Source organism: Macaca nemestrina, chromosome 13 (genome assembly GCF_043159975.1).
Source record: "Macaca nemestrina isolate mMacNem1 chromosome 13, mMacNem.hap1, whole genome shotgun sequence".
NCBI classification, from domain to species: domain Eukaryota; kingdom Metazoa; phylum Chordata; class Mammalia; order Primates; family Cercopithecidae; genus Macaca; species Macaca nemestrina.
In genome coordinates this window covers 102,897,366-102,911,577 of record NC_092137.1, presented here as the reverse complement: position 1 = coordinate 102,911,577, position 14,212 = coordinate 102,897,366, and the positions used below count along the sequence as shown (strand labels likewise).

The window sequence follows — 14,212 nt, the reverse complement described above, 5'->3', positions numbered from 1 at the left end:
ATCTTCTCCCCTAATCCTCTGGCAAGCTTTCTGTCCCTATGGATTTGCCTATTGTGGACATTTCATAAATGGAATCATCCAACATGTAGCCTTTAGTAAATGGCTTCTTTCACTTAGCGTACTATTTTCAAGGTTCCTCCATGCTGTAGCATGTAGAAGTACTTTATTCTTTTTTATCACCGAATAATATGCTATTGTATGGATATGCCACGTTTTGCATATCCATTCATAAGTTAATGAACATTTGGGTTGCTTCCACTTTTCGACTGTTGTCAATAATGATGCTGTGAATATTTCATTTCTTCTTTTTTTTTTTTTTAGCAGTGGGGTCCTTCTGCATTGCCCAGGCTGGAATGCAACGTCTATTCACAGACAAGATCACAGCACACTGTGACCTGGAACTCCTGGGCCAGGGGATCTTTTTGCCTCAGCCTCCCAAGTAGCTGGGACTTCAGGCATGTGCCACCATGCCCATTGCTATGAACATTTTAAACAATTTTTTTTGGTGTGTGGACATATATTTTCAATTCTGTTGGTTATACATACAGGAGTGGAAATGCTGGTCGTAAGGTAACTATGTTTAACATTTCGAGGACTGTTAAATGTTTCCAAAGTGACTACACCATTTTGTATTCCCACCAAGAAAATATGAGAGTTCCTATTTCTCTGCATCTTTGTCTTTGGTATTTTCAGATTTATGGATTTTAGCCATTTTAATAGGTACGTAGTGGTATCTCATTGTGGTTTTAATTTGTATTTTTTCTTTTTTTTGAGACAGAGTCTCGCTCTGTGGCCCAGGCTGGAGTGCAGTGGCCAGATCTCAGCTCATTGCAAGCTCCGCCTCCCAGGTTTACGTCATTCTCCTGCCCCAGCCTCCCGAGTAGCTGGGACTACAGGTGCCCGCCACCTCGCCCGGCTAGTTTTTTGTATTTTTTTTAGTAGAGACGGGGTTTCACCGTGTTAGCCAGGATGGTCTCGATCTCCTGACCTTGTGATCCGCCCGTCTCGGCCTCCCAAAGTGCTGGGATTACAGGCTTGAGCCACCGCGCCCGGCCTAATTTGTATTTTTTCTAATGACAAATGACATTGAACACCTTTTCCTATGCTTATTTTCCATCTGTATATCTTCTTTAATAAAATGTGTGTTCAGCTCTCTTGCTCATTTTTAATTGGAGAATTTGTTTTCTTATTAAGTTTTAAGAGGTTTCTGTATATTTTGGCTATAAGACTTTAATCAGATGTGTTATATACAAACTACATGATAATTTCAAAAATGAAATTAAAAAAACAAGCCATGAGAGGAAGAAAAAAAAAGGATGCTGGGGGTATTTCGGGGCACGGTCTCTGGAGCTGGTGATCCTGAGTCCTGCTTCAGGCTTTGCTCCTTGTTAATGGTATGTTCTCCCCGAGTCTCAATTTCTCCCTCTGAAAATGGAGAAAAAATAATATTTCTCTTTGAATGTGGTTGTGGGAACTAAATGAGGTGATGTGTAAAGATTGCTGGTGCTTAGTAAAGATTCAGTAAATGGTATTTTAAATGAACTTAACTTACCCAGGATTCTCTGGGCAGGGATGGGAGGAACCAGACACAAATCTTGGGGTTTCTGCTTTCAAAACTCATGTCTTTTCCATACTGTCCCCACTAGAGGGCAGCATTAGAAGTCAGGCAGCCCTGGGGGGCCAATTTTACCTCTGCTACCTGCTAGCTGGGTAACACAGGGAAGGTGACTTCACCTCCTCTCTGAGTGTCAGTTTCTCTTCTCTAGAGTGAGGGTTGGATGAACTAATACACATACGTATATATGTGTGTGTGTGTGTGTGTATAAATATGTCTAGCACTATCTCTGAGACATAGTGTATGATATCTATTTCGTTCATATACATCATGATGATGATTTTTTTTTTTTTTGGAGATGAAGTCCAAATTTGTTATCCAGGCTGGAGTGCAGTGACACTATTTCGGCTCACTGCAACCTCCATCTTCTAGGTTCAAGCGATTCTCCCACCTCAGGCTCCCAAGTAGCTGAGATTACAGGCGCCCACCACCGTGCCTGGCTAATTTTTGTATTTTTAGTAGAGACGGGTTTCACCATATGGGTCTGGCTGGTTTCGAACTCCTGACCTCAAGTGACCCACCTGCCTTGGCTCCCGAAGTGCTGGGATTACAGGCGTGAGCCACCACACCCAGCCCATTTAAAAATTTTTTACTTTATGTTTTTCATGTCAGATAGGTACTGTGCTGATATTATAGCAAGGTTTGAGGAAAACACATCTTACACATGAGCATGCAAACCCAATCATCACACTTATGAGCGGCAAAAGGATCTATACACACTGTTTAAAAGATGCACCATGGTGTATTGGGAAAACACAAACTAAGAGACAGGAGTCCTGGGCTTGTGGGCTATCTTGGTCTTACCTTGCTAAGTGACCTCATGTAAGTCTTGACCTCTCTAGACTTTGGACTACTCTTCATCTAGGCTAAAACATCAGAGTGACCAGTGGGGGTGGGGTAGCTTTCAAAATCCCAATTAAAAATATGAAATATATATATGTGAATGGTTAACACCAAAAGCAAGAGAACAGATGCCTCTGAAGAAAAAGAGAAGGGGATGAGATTAAAGAAGGAGGTTCAACTGTATTTACAGTGCTTTATTTCTTAAAGAAAAATTGGAGTAAATATGGCAAAATGCTTAGCTTTGCTAAATCCATGTGGTAGAACACAATGGACAGTGTTCTCTATGCTTTTAAAAAGGAGAAAAGAGTTTGGTGAAAAGGAGATAGAGGATGGAGTGTTGGGTAAGGACATTCCAGGCACAAGGAAGTGAGCTGAGACATAGAAGAGATAAAGAGCATGGAATTTTTCAAGATATTTTGATACATAAAATTCAAGGAAGGGAGTGGCTGAGATAAGCAAGGAGAGGTAGAGAGGTCAAGTCAAGGAAGGCCTTGTGTGCCAAGCTGGGGAGTATGGACTTTATCTTTTCTGCTGTGGAGGTAGGAAGGACAGTCACCAGAGTTGTGTGATATGTACTTTTGCAGTTTGAAATCATTCGTATGTTTGTTCTTCATTCATTGTTTCATTGACCCACTGCCTTTCCAATCTTATGCCAGTCTTTGTTCTGGGCATTACAGATGCAGTGTTGAACAGGATGGGCACCATCTTTTCTTTGATGGAGTTCCCTCTCTTGGCAAAGCAGAGACTGAAGTAATTGATTATAACATTGATTAATTGCAAATGTGATTCACTACTCAGTAGCAGTGTAGAGGCTGGAGGCAAGGACACCACTTAGGGCTTTAATATTACAGTAGCCCAGAAGAGGGAATTAGAGGCCCTGGACCTGGGCAATGGCAGATAAGATGGAGATGAAAAGACAGCATTGCAAATATTCTAGAAAGTGATGAGTGGTTGAATGAGGTGGGGAAGAAGAAAGAGCAAATCATCAATGGTATTTCGTCCTGAGTGCCTGGGGGGAGCAGTGGTACCACACTTTGTGAAGGAGAATAATGTCTTCTAAGTCCTTTCTATTTCTTGCATTTATGGTCCTCAAAATTGTTCAGCATCTAGGGTCCTTGTGTTTTCTGCAGAACATAATGAAATAATGATATTTGTACTCTGCAAATAAAATATATAATTTTTTGATAAGTCATGCATCATGTTATATTAATTTATAGCATAAGCAAGTAAAAATAGGCACTTCAGTTTGAAGTAAAAATTCCAAGAGAAAGAGTTAAAATTAGAAAACATAGTCATTGTTTTTTTCTCTGAAAGTCTAGGAAATGACTTTAGACTTATACCACTTTAGCTGCAGAAAACCTTGGTCTGGCTTGAGGATGCCAGGATTTTTCAGGAACATCATTGGAAGACCTCTATCTTGTATAGTGAATCAGGGCCCTTCCTGGTGGTACTTACAGAGAATGTTGCAGGTATCCTAGTTTTCCTTCCTAGTTGCAGAGAAAGGAGTAATGGAGGGAGAAGCAATAGCCCTACCAGGGGGGATTTTTGGTGCTGATACTGGTAGCGGGAGTATCTGTCTAATTCTGAAGCTTCTGGTGATACCAGGATTGGAGGAATTTTCAGTCAAGAATGGGGCTTTCAAATAAAGTGAAGAAAGGCAGACAGCCCAGTTTTTTAAATGGGCAAAAGATTTGAACAGACATTTTTCCATTATTAATGCCAATAAGCACATGAAAAGTGGTCAACATTACTGGTTATTGGGAAAATGCAAATCACAATGAGATGCCACACCACACTCCCTATTTTAGCTGTAGTCAGACAGACAGACAGACATGGAATGTGGAAAGTAAAACTCTGTGACATAATTTTTTTCTTTTGAAATAGGATCTCACTCTGTTTTCCATGCTGAAATGCAATGGCACAATCATTGCTCACTGCAGCCTCAAACTCCCGGGCTCAAGCGATCCTCCGGCCTCAGTCTCCTGAGCAGTTGGGATTACAGGCATGTGCCACCGCTTCCAACTTTGTCTTCCATTTTCAACCAAAATCTCCAAAGCACAAATTATTAGGCAAAAGGACACCCTGAGAAAAACCTACAAAAACACTAAATGCAAAAGGCTGAAGAGCATAGAAGTAGTCAAATTAGTGGTATTCAGAGAAATGCAAATTAAAAGAATAACTGCTGGAAAATACACTTTAGCTATTAGACTTGGAAAAAATTAAACATCTAGATAATGCCAGGTGGTGTTGGGGATCAGGGATTTAGGAATTGTCATGTGCCACTGGGTGGATGTATAGGTTGACAAAGTCATTCTGAAAACTTCTCAGTTCTGTACCTGGATAGGTATCCCCCTATATATATAGAATTCTCTCTATATATAGAATATACAGAATTCTCATATACATGTGGGGTTGCTTTGGCAGTTTTACAGTTGGAAGCAATCTGGTTATCCATCACTTGAGAACTGGATTAGTAAAATGTGTCATATATATCTGAAGCAGTTAAAAGCAGTAGTCCGGACATACAGATAGCAACATGGCTAGATCTTAAAAATGTTGAGAAACACAGAAACGGAATTAAATATATACAATTTTAAGACACGTGTCCACAAAAATGGATGTTCTACCAGAGCATATACAAAAGAAGGATACACATCTAAAATATCAAAACAATTGCATCTGGGGGAAGGGGAATGAAACTAAGAAATGGAAAGAAAAGTGTATGAATACAGGGATGAACGGATGGATGGAGGGATGGATGGGGGAATGGATAGGGAGATGGGGGGAGAGGATGGGTAGATGAGTAGGTGAAGTACGAATTTCTCAAACAAGAGAGGGACCTTGCAAGGACTTCCAATGACAATATGCCTCAACTGAGGAGAACGATTACATCAACCCTCTGCATGAGAAGTGCCATCTCAAAAACAACACAAATCCCTAAATACCAAAGCAATCTCTAGCAACATTGATGAATTTTCATCAAGAAAGCATTTTCAGGGCAAATTCTATTAAGATCTGTGCCTTCTTGATTAGCTTTTTGTGCAGCACTGGAGATCTTTATTGAATCTTACTTGTGCCAGACACTGTTCTAGGCGCTAGAGGTGCATCCATGAAAAAACAAAGATCTCTGTCCTCAAGAAGCTTATATTCTGATGATGAAGAAAGACAATAAACATAAACATTGTAGCTATATCAATTTTGTGGTATAATATATCAAAAGTACCTTTTTAAAAAAAACAGGGTAAAATAGATCAGGAAGACGTGAGGCAGTTTTTAAAAAATAATTATTATTAATAGAGAAGTCACTTTGCCCCTCACTGAAAAGGGGACTTGAAGAAACTGAGGGAGGAAGCTAAGCAGATATGTGAGACAAGAGTTTCCAGGAAGATGAATGAGGCGGAGCAAAGGCCCTGAGGCAGAAGTGTGCTAGGAGAGCAGTGTGGCTGGAGCCACGTGAGGAAGAGGGGGAGCAGTGGGCTATGAAGTCAGAGAAGCAAGGATGGGGCTGCATCTGGGCAATCATGCGGAACCTCAGAGGCAATTGTCAGGACTTCGGCTTTTACTCCGAGTGAAAATGAGAGCCATTGCCGGATTTTGAGCATTTTGGTCAGTGTGATGAGATCAAACTGTGCAGGGCAGGGGTAGAATCAGTGAGAACAGTTAGAAGGTCAGCGTAGGAATCCAGGTGAGAGACAGTGGCAGCTTGCAGCACAATTAATGGAATTGAGATGGTTAGAAGCCATTAGATCTTGGATACTTTGTTTGCTTATTTTGTTTTGAATTTTTGGCGTGAATATATATAATAGATTTACTATCATTTCTGTTTTATAGAAATTGCATCATATTAGATACATCTTGCTTTTCTCACTTACCAGTAAATTATGGAAACTTCACCAAATCATCTAATATAAAGTTAATTCTTACAGTGGTAGTGAGATGCCTCACAGTGTACATTCAGAAATGTATTCAACCACTGTGCAGTCATACCTACAGATATTGTAGGTTCAGTTCCAGACCATCTCCATACAATGACTATCGCAATAAAGCAAATCACACACATTTTCTGGGTCCCAGTGCATATAAAAGTCATATTTACACCATGCTGTAGTTTATTAAATGTGTAATAGCATTATGGCTACAAAATGCATATACTTTATCTATAAAAAATTCTTGGCCAGGCACAGTGGCTCACGCCTGTAATCCCAGCATTTTGGGAGGCCGAGGTGGGGCAGATCACGTGGTCAGGAGTTCCATACCAGCCTGGCCAGCATGGTGAAACCCCGTCTCTACTAAAAATACAAAAATTAGCCGAGCATGGTAGCATGCACCTGTAGTCCCGCCTACATGGGAGGCTGAGGCAGGAGAATCACTTGAACCCAGGAGGCGGAGGTTGCAGTGAGCCTAGATCACGCCATTGCACTCCAGCCTGGGTGACAGAGTGAGACTCCATCTCGGGGGGAAAAAAAAAAAAGCTAATGATTGTCTGAGACTTCAGCAACTTTTAATCTTTTTGGTGGTGGAGGGTCTTGGCTCCATGTTAATGACTGCTGACTGATCAGGGTGGTAATTGCCAAAGGGTGGGGTGGCTGTGGCAATTTCTTTCTCCTTCCTTCCTTCCTTCCTTCCTTCCTTCCTTCCTTCCTTCCTTCCTTCCTTCCTTCCATCCTCCCTCCCTCCCTCCCTCCCTCCCTCCCTCCCTCCCTCCCTCCATTTGGTAAATTTGTAGATTACTATAATGGGCCAAAGCTCATCAGATAGCAGTTTTTTGGTTTTGTTTTTGTTTTTTTTCTGAGACAGGGTCTTACTTTGTTGCCCAGGCTGGAGTGCAGTAGCACAATCTTGGTTCACTGCAACCTCTGTCTCCTGGGTTCAAGCAATCCTCCCTCCTCAGCACCCCTAGTAGCTGGGACTCCAGGCGCACACCACCACGCCCAACTAATTTTTGTATTTTTTGTAAAAACAGGGTTTCATCACCATGTTGCCTAGGCTGCTCTTGAACTCCTGAGTTCAAGTGATCTGCCCACCTTGGACTCCCAAAGTGCTAAGATTATAGGTGTGAGCCACTGTGTGTGGCCTGCAGTTTCTTTTTTCTTTCTTTTTAAAAAAAATTTATTTATTTATTTTATTTATTATACTTTAAGTTCTAGGGTACATGTGCACAATGTGCAGGTTTGTTACATATGTATACATGTGCCATGTTGGTGTTCTGCACCCATTAATTCGTCATTTACATTAGGTATATCTCCTAATGCTATCCCTCCCCCTCGCTCACCCCACGACAGGCCCTGGTGTGTGATATGCCCCTTCCTGTGTCCAAGTGTTCCCATTGTTCAATTTCTACCTATTAGTGAGAACATGCAGTGTTTGGTTTTCTGTTCTTGCTATAGTTTGCTGAGAATCATGGTTTCCAGCTGCATCCATGTCCCCACAAAGGACATGAACCCATCCCTTTTTATGGCTGCATAGTATTCCATGGTGTATATGTGCCACATTTTCTTAATCCAGTCTATCATTGATGGACATTTGGGTTGGTTCCAAGTCTTTGTTATTGTGAATAGTGCCACAATAAACATACATGTGCATGTGTCTTTATAGCAGCATGATATATAATCCTTTGGGTATATACCCAGTAATCGGATGGCTGGGTCAAATGGTATTTCTAGTTCTAGTTCCCTGAGGAATCATCACACTGTCTTCCACAATGGTTGAACTAGTTTACAGTCCCACCAACCGTATAAAAGTGTTCCTATTCCTCCACATCCTCTCCAACACCTGTTGTTTCCTGACTTTTTAATGATCGCCATTCTAACGGGTGTGAGATGGTATCTCATTGTGGTTTTGATTTGCATTTCTCCAATGACCAGCGATGATGAGCAGTTTTTCATGTATCTGTTGGTTGCATAAATGTCTTCTTTTGAGAAGTGTCTGTTCATATCCTTCGTCCACTTTTTGATGGGGTTGTTTTTTTTCTTGTAAATTTGTTTGAGTTTTTTGTAGATTCTGGATATTAGCCCTTTGTCAGATGAGTAGATTGCAAAAATGTTCTCCCATTCTGTAGGTTGCCTGTTCACTCTGATGGTAGTTTCTTTTGCTGTGCAGAAGCTCTTTAGTTTAATCAGATCCCATTTGTCAATTTTGGCTTTTTGCTGACATTGCTTTTGGTGTTTTAGTCATGAAGTCCTTGCCCATGCCTATGTCCTGAATGGTATTGCCTAGGTTTTCTTCTAGGGTTTTTTATGGTTTTAGGTCTAACGTTTAAGTCTTTAATCCACCTCGAGTTAATTTTTGTATAAGGTGTAAGGAAGACCACAATGAAGTTTGCTGTATCCATTGGGTCTTTCTTTCACAAAATATTTCTCTGTAGCATGCAATGCTATCTGATAGCATTTTTACCCACAGTAGAGCTTCTTTCAAAATTGGAGTCAGTCCTCTCAAGCTCTGCCCCTAATTTATCAACTAAGTTTATGTGTCATCTTAAATGTGTTGCTGTCATTTCAACAACATTCACAGCATCTTCACCAGGAGTAGGTCTCATCTCAAGAAACCATGTTCTTTGCTCATCCATAAGAAGCAACTCCTTGAATGTTAAGTTTGATCATGAGATTACAGCAATTCAGTCACATCCTCAGGCTCCATTTCTAATTCTAATTCTCTTGCTATTTCTACCACATCTGCAGTTACTTCCTCCACCAAAGTCTTGAACCCCTCAAAGTCATTCATGAGAATTGGAATCAACTTCTTCCAAACTCATGTGTATGTTGATATTTTGACCTCCTCCCATGAATCACAAATATTCTTAATGGCATTTAGAATGGTGAATCCTTTCCAGAAGGTTTTCAATTTACTTTGCCCAGAGGAATCACTACCTATGGCATCTAAAACCATATGAAATTTATTTCTTAAAAAATAAGACTTGAAAGTCAAAATTACTCCTTGCTTCATGGACTACAGAATGGATGTTTTGTTAGCAGGCATGAAAATAAGGTTAATTTCCTTTTACATCTCCATCAGAGCTCTTAGGTGTTCAGATGCATTGTCAATGAGCAATTATATTTTGAGAGAAATCTTTTTTATTTTTTTTTTTTCCTGGCAGTAATTTTCAACAGTGGGCTTAAAATATTCAGTAAATCATGCTGTAAACAGGTGTGCTGTCATCCAGGCATTGTTGCTCCATTTATAGAGCACAGGCAGAGTAGATTTAGTCCTAGGAATTCTGGAATGGCAGATGAGCATCGGCTTCAACTTAAAGTCATCAGCTACATTAGCCCCTAACAAAAGAGTCAGCCTGTCCTTTGAAGCTTTGAAGACAGATATTGGCTTCTCCTCTCTAGCTATGAAAGTCCTAGGTGGCATCTTCTTCCAATAGAAGGCTGTTTTGTCTACACTGAAAACCTGTTGTTTAGCATTGCCACTTTCATCAGTGATCTTAGCTAGATTTTTTGAGAACTTGCTGCAGCTTCTACATCAGCACTTGCTACTTCACCTTGCATTTTTATGTTATGGAGATGGCTTCTTTCTTTAAATCTCATTAATCAACCTCTAGCAGTTTCGCATTTTTCTGCCACAACTTCCTCACCTCCCTCAGCCTTCATAGAATTGAACAGCGTTAGGGCCTTGCTCTGGATTAGGCTTTGACTTAAGGGAATGTTGTGGCTGGTTTGATCATTTATCCAGACCACTGAAACTCTCTCCCTATCAGCAATAAGGCTGTTTGGCTTTCTTATAATTAATGTGTTCATTGAAGTAGCACTTTTAATTTCCTTCAAGAACTATTTCTTTGCATCCACAACTTGCCTAGCTTTCAGCCTGTCTCAACTTTAGGTATGTCTTGCTCACTAAGCTTGATCTTTTCTAGCTTTTGGTTTAAAGTGAGAGACTTGTGACTCTTTCTTTCACTTGAATGTTTAGAGACCATTGTAGGTTATTAATTGGCCTAATTTCAATATTGTTGTGTCTCAGGGAACAGGAAGGTTTGAGAAGAGGGAGACAGACAGGGGAATGGCTGGTCGGTGGAGCAGTCAGAAATACATTTTTTGAATAAGTTCACTGTCTTATATGGGTGTAGTTGTGGTATCCAAAATGATTGCAACAGTAATATCAAAGATCACTGATGACAAATCACAATAACAGCTATAAAAATAATAAAGTTTGAAATATTGTGAGAATTCTCAAAATGTGACACAAAGACACACAGTGAGCACATGCTGTTGGAAAAATGGGGCCAATAGGCTCAATACAGGGTTGTCACAGCCTTCAATTAGTCGTAAAAGATGCAGTCTGTTAGGTACAATGAGGCAAAGTGCAATAAAAGGAGGTATCCCTGCACATCCATGTTGATATCTCTTCACTTCATTTTCACTATTTATGTCTCTGAAAACAATACTAAAGTAAACATCCATGTACATGTATTTTTAATTCTGTTATTTACTGTTTTTAGAAGAGACTGGGTTTCCCTATCTTGACTGGGCTGGTTTTGAACTCCTGAGCTCAAGCGATCCTCCCACCTTGGCCTCCCAAAGTGTTAGAATTACAAGCATGAGCCAGCACGCCCAGCCAATAAATATGTATTAGTATGCACTACTGCTTTTACTAATATGGGATAGATTCTTTTTTTTTTTTTTTTTTTGAGATGGAATCTCAGTTTGTTGCCCAGGCTGGAGTACAGTGGTGAGATTTCAGCTCACTGCAAACTCCGCCCTCCAAGTTCAAGCAATTCTCCTGCCTCAGCCTCCTGAGTAGCTGGGATTATAGGCACCTGCCACTGCACCTGGCTAATTTTTTTTTTTTTTTTTTTTTTTGTATTTTTAGTAGAGATGGGGTTTCACCATCTTGGCCAGGCTGGTCTTGAACTCCTGATCTCGTGATCCACCTGCCTCGGCCTCCCACAGTGCTGGGATTACAGGCGTGAGCCACAGTGCCCAGACTTAAGCTTCTTTATGACATCTTAAAACAGTGTATGGGATAGATTCTAAAGGAATGGGATTGCTGAGTTCAATGGCAATGCAACTAAAAACATTGTATTATGGAAAATTTCAGACATGCACAAAGTACAGATAATAGTATAATACAATAAGCCTCCATGTACCCATCACTCTGCTTCAACCATTACCAGAACATGAGTAAACCTGTTTCATTTAAATGCCCTCTCCCCTCGCCTTCTCCCCACCCCAACAAATGCTGAATTATTTTGACGCAATCTGGTATATACTTCTAAGGTAAAGACAAGATTTTCTGATACATGGAATCAATGACGTGTATGGGAGAGAAAAAGAGGAGTCAAACATAGTTCCGAGATTGTTGGACTAGGCAACTGAAAATCTACCATCAACAGAGATGGCAAAGCCTAGGGTTGTGGGAAGAAGCATATTTGGGGGGAAGATCAGGCATTTGGTTTTGTACAGATTGAGTTTGTGACTTATTAGGCAGCTGATTGGAGGGATCTCATCATCAGTGGAGTAAAGAAATTTAGTCTGGCAGAGAGGAAGGAGTTGGAGAGATTTGGGAGTCACTGACTAGTGTTATCCATGAGCCTGGATATCAGACTGTGAGAGTAGATAGAAGAAGAAGACCAATGCCTACGGAGGCAGTATAACAGCCTCCGAAGATGTCCAGGCTCCTGAACCTGTTACTGTGTTATCATAAATGGCAAAGGGACTTTGCAGATGTGATGAAGTTTAAGGACTTTTGGATGAGGAGATTATCCTGGATTTTCCAGATGAACCCAATCTAATCACATGGGTTCTTAAAAGTGGAGACCCTTTCCCTGCTATGGTCAGAGAAATCTGTTAACGATGGAAGAAGAGTCAGAGGTGTAATGTTGCTGGCTTTGAAGATGGAGTAAGGGAACCAAGAGCCAAGGAATGCAGGCAGCCTCCAGGAGCTGGAAACAGCAAAGATATAGATTCTCCCCTAGAGCCTGCAGAAGTTAATACAGCTCTGCGGACACCTCTTTAGCCCAGGGAGACCCATATTGGACTTTTTTTTCTTTTTGAGATGCAGTCTCACTCTATTGCCCATGCTGGAATGCAGTGGCGTGATCTTAGCTCACTGCAACATCTGCCTCCCGGGTTCAAGCGATTCTCTTGTCTCAGCCTCCCGAGTAGCTGGGACTGCAGGTGCGTGCCACCACGCCTGGCTAATTTTTGTATTTTTTTAGTAGAGACAGGGTTTCACCATATTGGTTAGGCTGGTCTCAAACTCCTGACCTCGTGATCCGCCCGCCTTGGCCTCCCAAAGTGCTGGGATTACAGGCATGAGCCACTGCACCCAGCCATATTGGACTTTTGACCTCCAGAACCGTAAGATAATAAATTTGTAAGGCCGGGCGCGGTGGCTCAAGCCTGTAATCCCAGCACTGTGGGAGGCCGAGATGGGCGGATCACGAGGTCAGGAGATCGAGACCATCCTGGCTAACACGGTGAAACCCCGTCTCTACTTAAAAAAATACAAAAAACTAGCCGGGCGAGGTGGCGGGCGCCTGTAGTCCCAGCTACTCTGGAGGCTGAGGCAGGAGAATGGCGTGAACCCGGGAGGCGGAGCTTGCAGTGAGCTGAGATCCGGCCACTGCACTCCAGCCTGGGCGGCAGAGCGAGACTCCGTCTCAAAAAAAAAAAAAAAATAAATAAAAATAAATTTGTATTGTTTAAGACACCGAGTTTGTGGCAACTTGTACAGCAGCAACAGAAAATGAATATGCCTTCCTTCATTGAAGGGTAGAGCAGAGGGAGCAGCCCAGGGGACTGAGGGGCAGCCAGTGACAAAAGGAGAAAAGAAAGCCTGGCGTAGTGGCTCATGCCTGTAATCCCAGTGCTTGGCTGGGCTGAGGCAGAAGGATCAATCCCTTGAGCCAGGAGTTTCAGGCTGTAATGAATTCAGACTGCACTCCAGCCCGAGCAAAAAGAAAGACCTTATCTCTCTCTCTCTCTCTTTTTTTTTTTTTTTTTTTTTTTTGAGATGGAGTCTCGCTGTGTGGCCCAGGCTAGAGTGCAGTGGCCCGATCTCGGCTCACTGCAAGCTCCACCTCCCGGGTTCGCCATTCTCCCGCCTCAGCCTCCGAGTAGCTGGGACTACAGGCGCCCGCCACCACGCCCGGCTAGTTTTTTGTATTTTTTTTTTTTTAGTAGAGACGGGGTTTCACCATGTTAGCCAGGATGGTCTCGATCTCCTGACCTCGTGATCCACCCGCCTCGGCCTCCCAAAGTGCTGGGATTACAGGCTTGAGCCACCGCGCCCGGCCTCTTTTTTTTTTTTTTTTAAAGGAAAGATATAGAGAGGAAAATGAAGTGAATGTGGATCCTGGAAGCAAAAGAGGAGGTAGCCAGAGCCAGGGCCTTGTGTTACTGACAGGTCAGTTAGGATGAAGACAGGGACGCAGCCACCGCAATTAGGAAAGTTTAGGGTAATTCTTTTGAAGACAGAGGAACGAAGAACTGTGATGACTGTTAAGAGATATTTGTTTTTATTGTTGTTCAAAATGGGAGAAATATTATATAACACTTTCAGTTAACAAATATAAAAAAATTTTAAAAATGGGAGACATAACATGTTTGTAAGCTGATGGGAGTGACATAGAACAGGAGAGAAACTGGTGTTTAGAATGAGCGGGGACCAGCTGAGGATGTCCTTGAGTCACAGGACAGGGTCTAGTGCACAATTAAAATGACTTTTTTTGTTTTCTTCTTTTTTTCCATTTATTTATTTATTTAAAGAGATGGGTTCTTACTCACTGTGACCTCGAACTCCTGGGCTCAAGCA

The 14,212-nt window shown here is 41.7% G+C and overlaps 1 non-coding gene and 1 pseudogene across 1 annotated transcript; both read right to left on the bottom strand.

Moving 5' to 3' along the window:
* Window positions 1-2,221: 2,221 nt before the first annotated feature.
* LOC112429239 (small nucleolar RNA U13) lies at window positions 2,222-2,325 on the bottom strand. The gene has a single exon (XR_003021403.2). It is a non-coding gene; the product is annotated as a small nucleolar RNA U13 (small nucleolar RNA).
* A 4,605-nt stretch (window positions 2,326-6,930) lies between these two features.
* Window positions 6,931-10,373, bottom strand: LOC139357739 (tigger transposable element-derived protein 1-like; annotated as a pseudogene).
* Window positions 10,374-14,212: the final 3,839 nt, after the last annotated feature.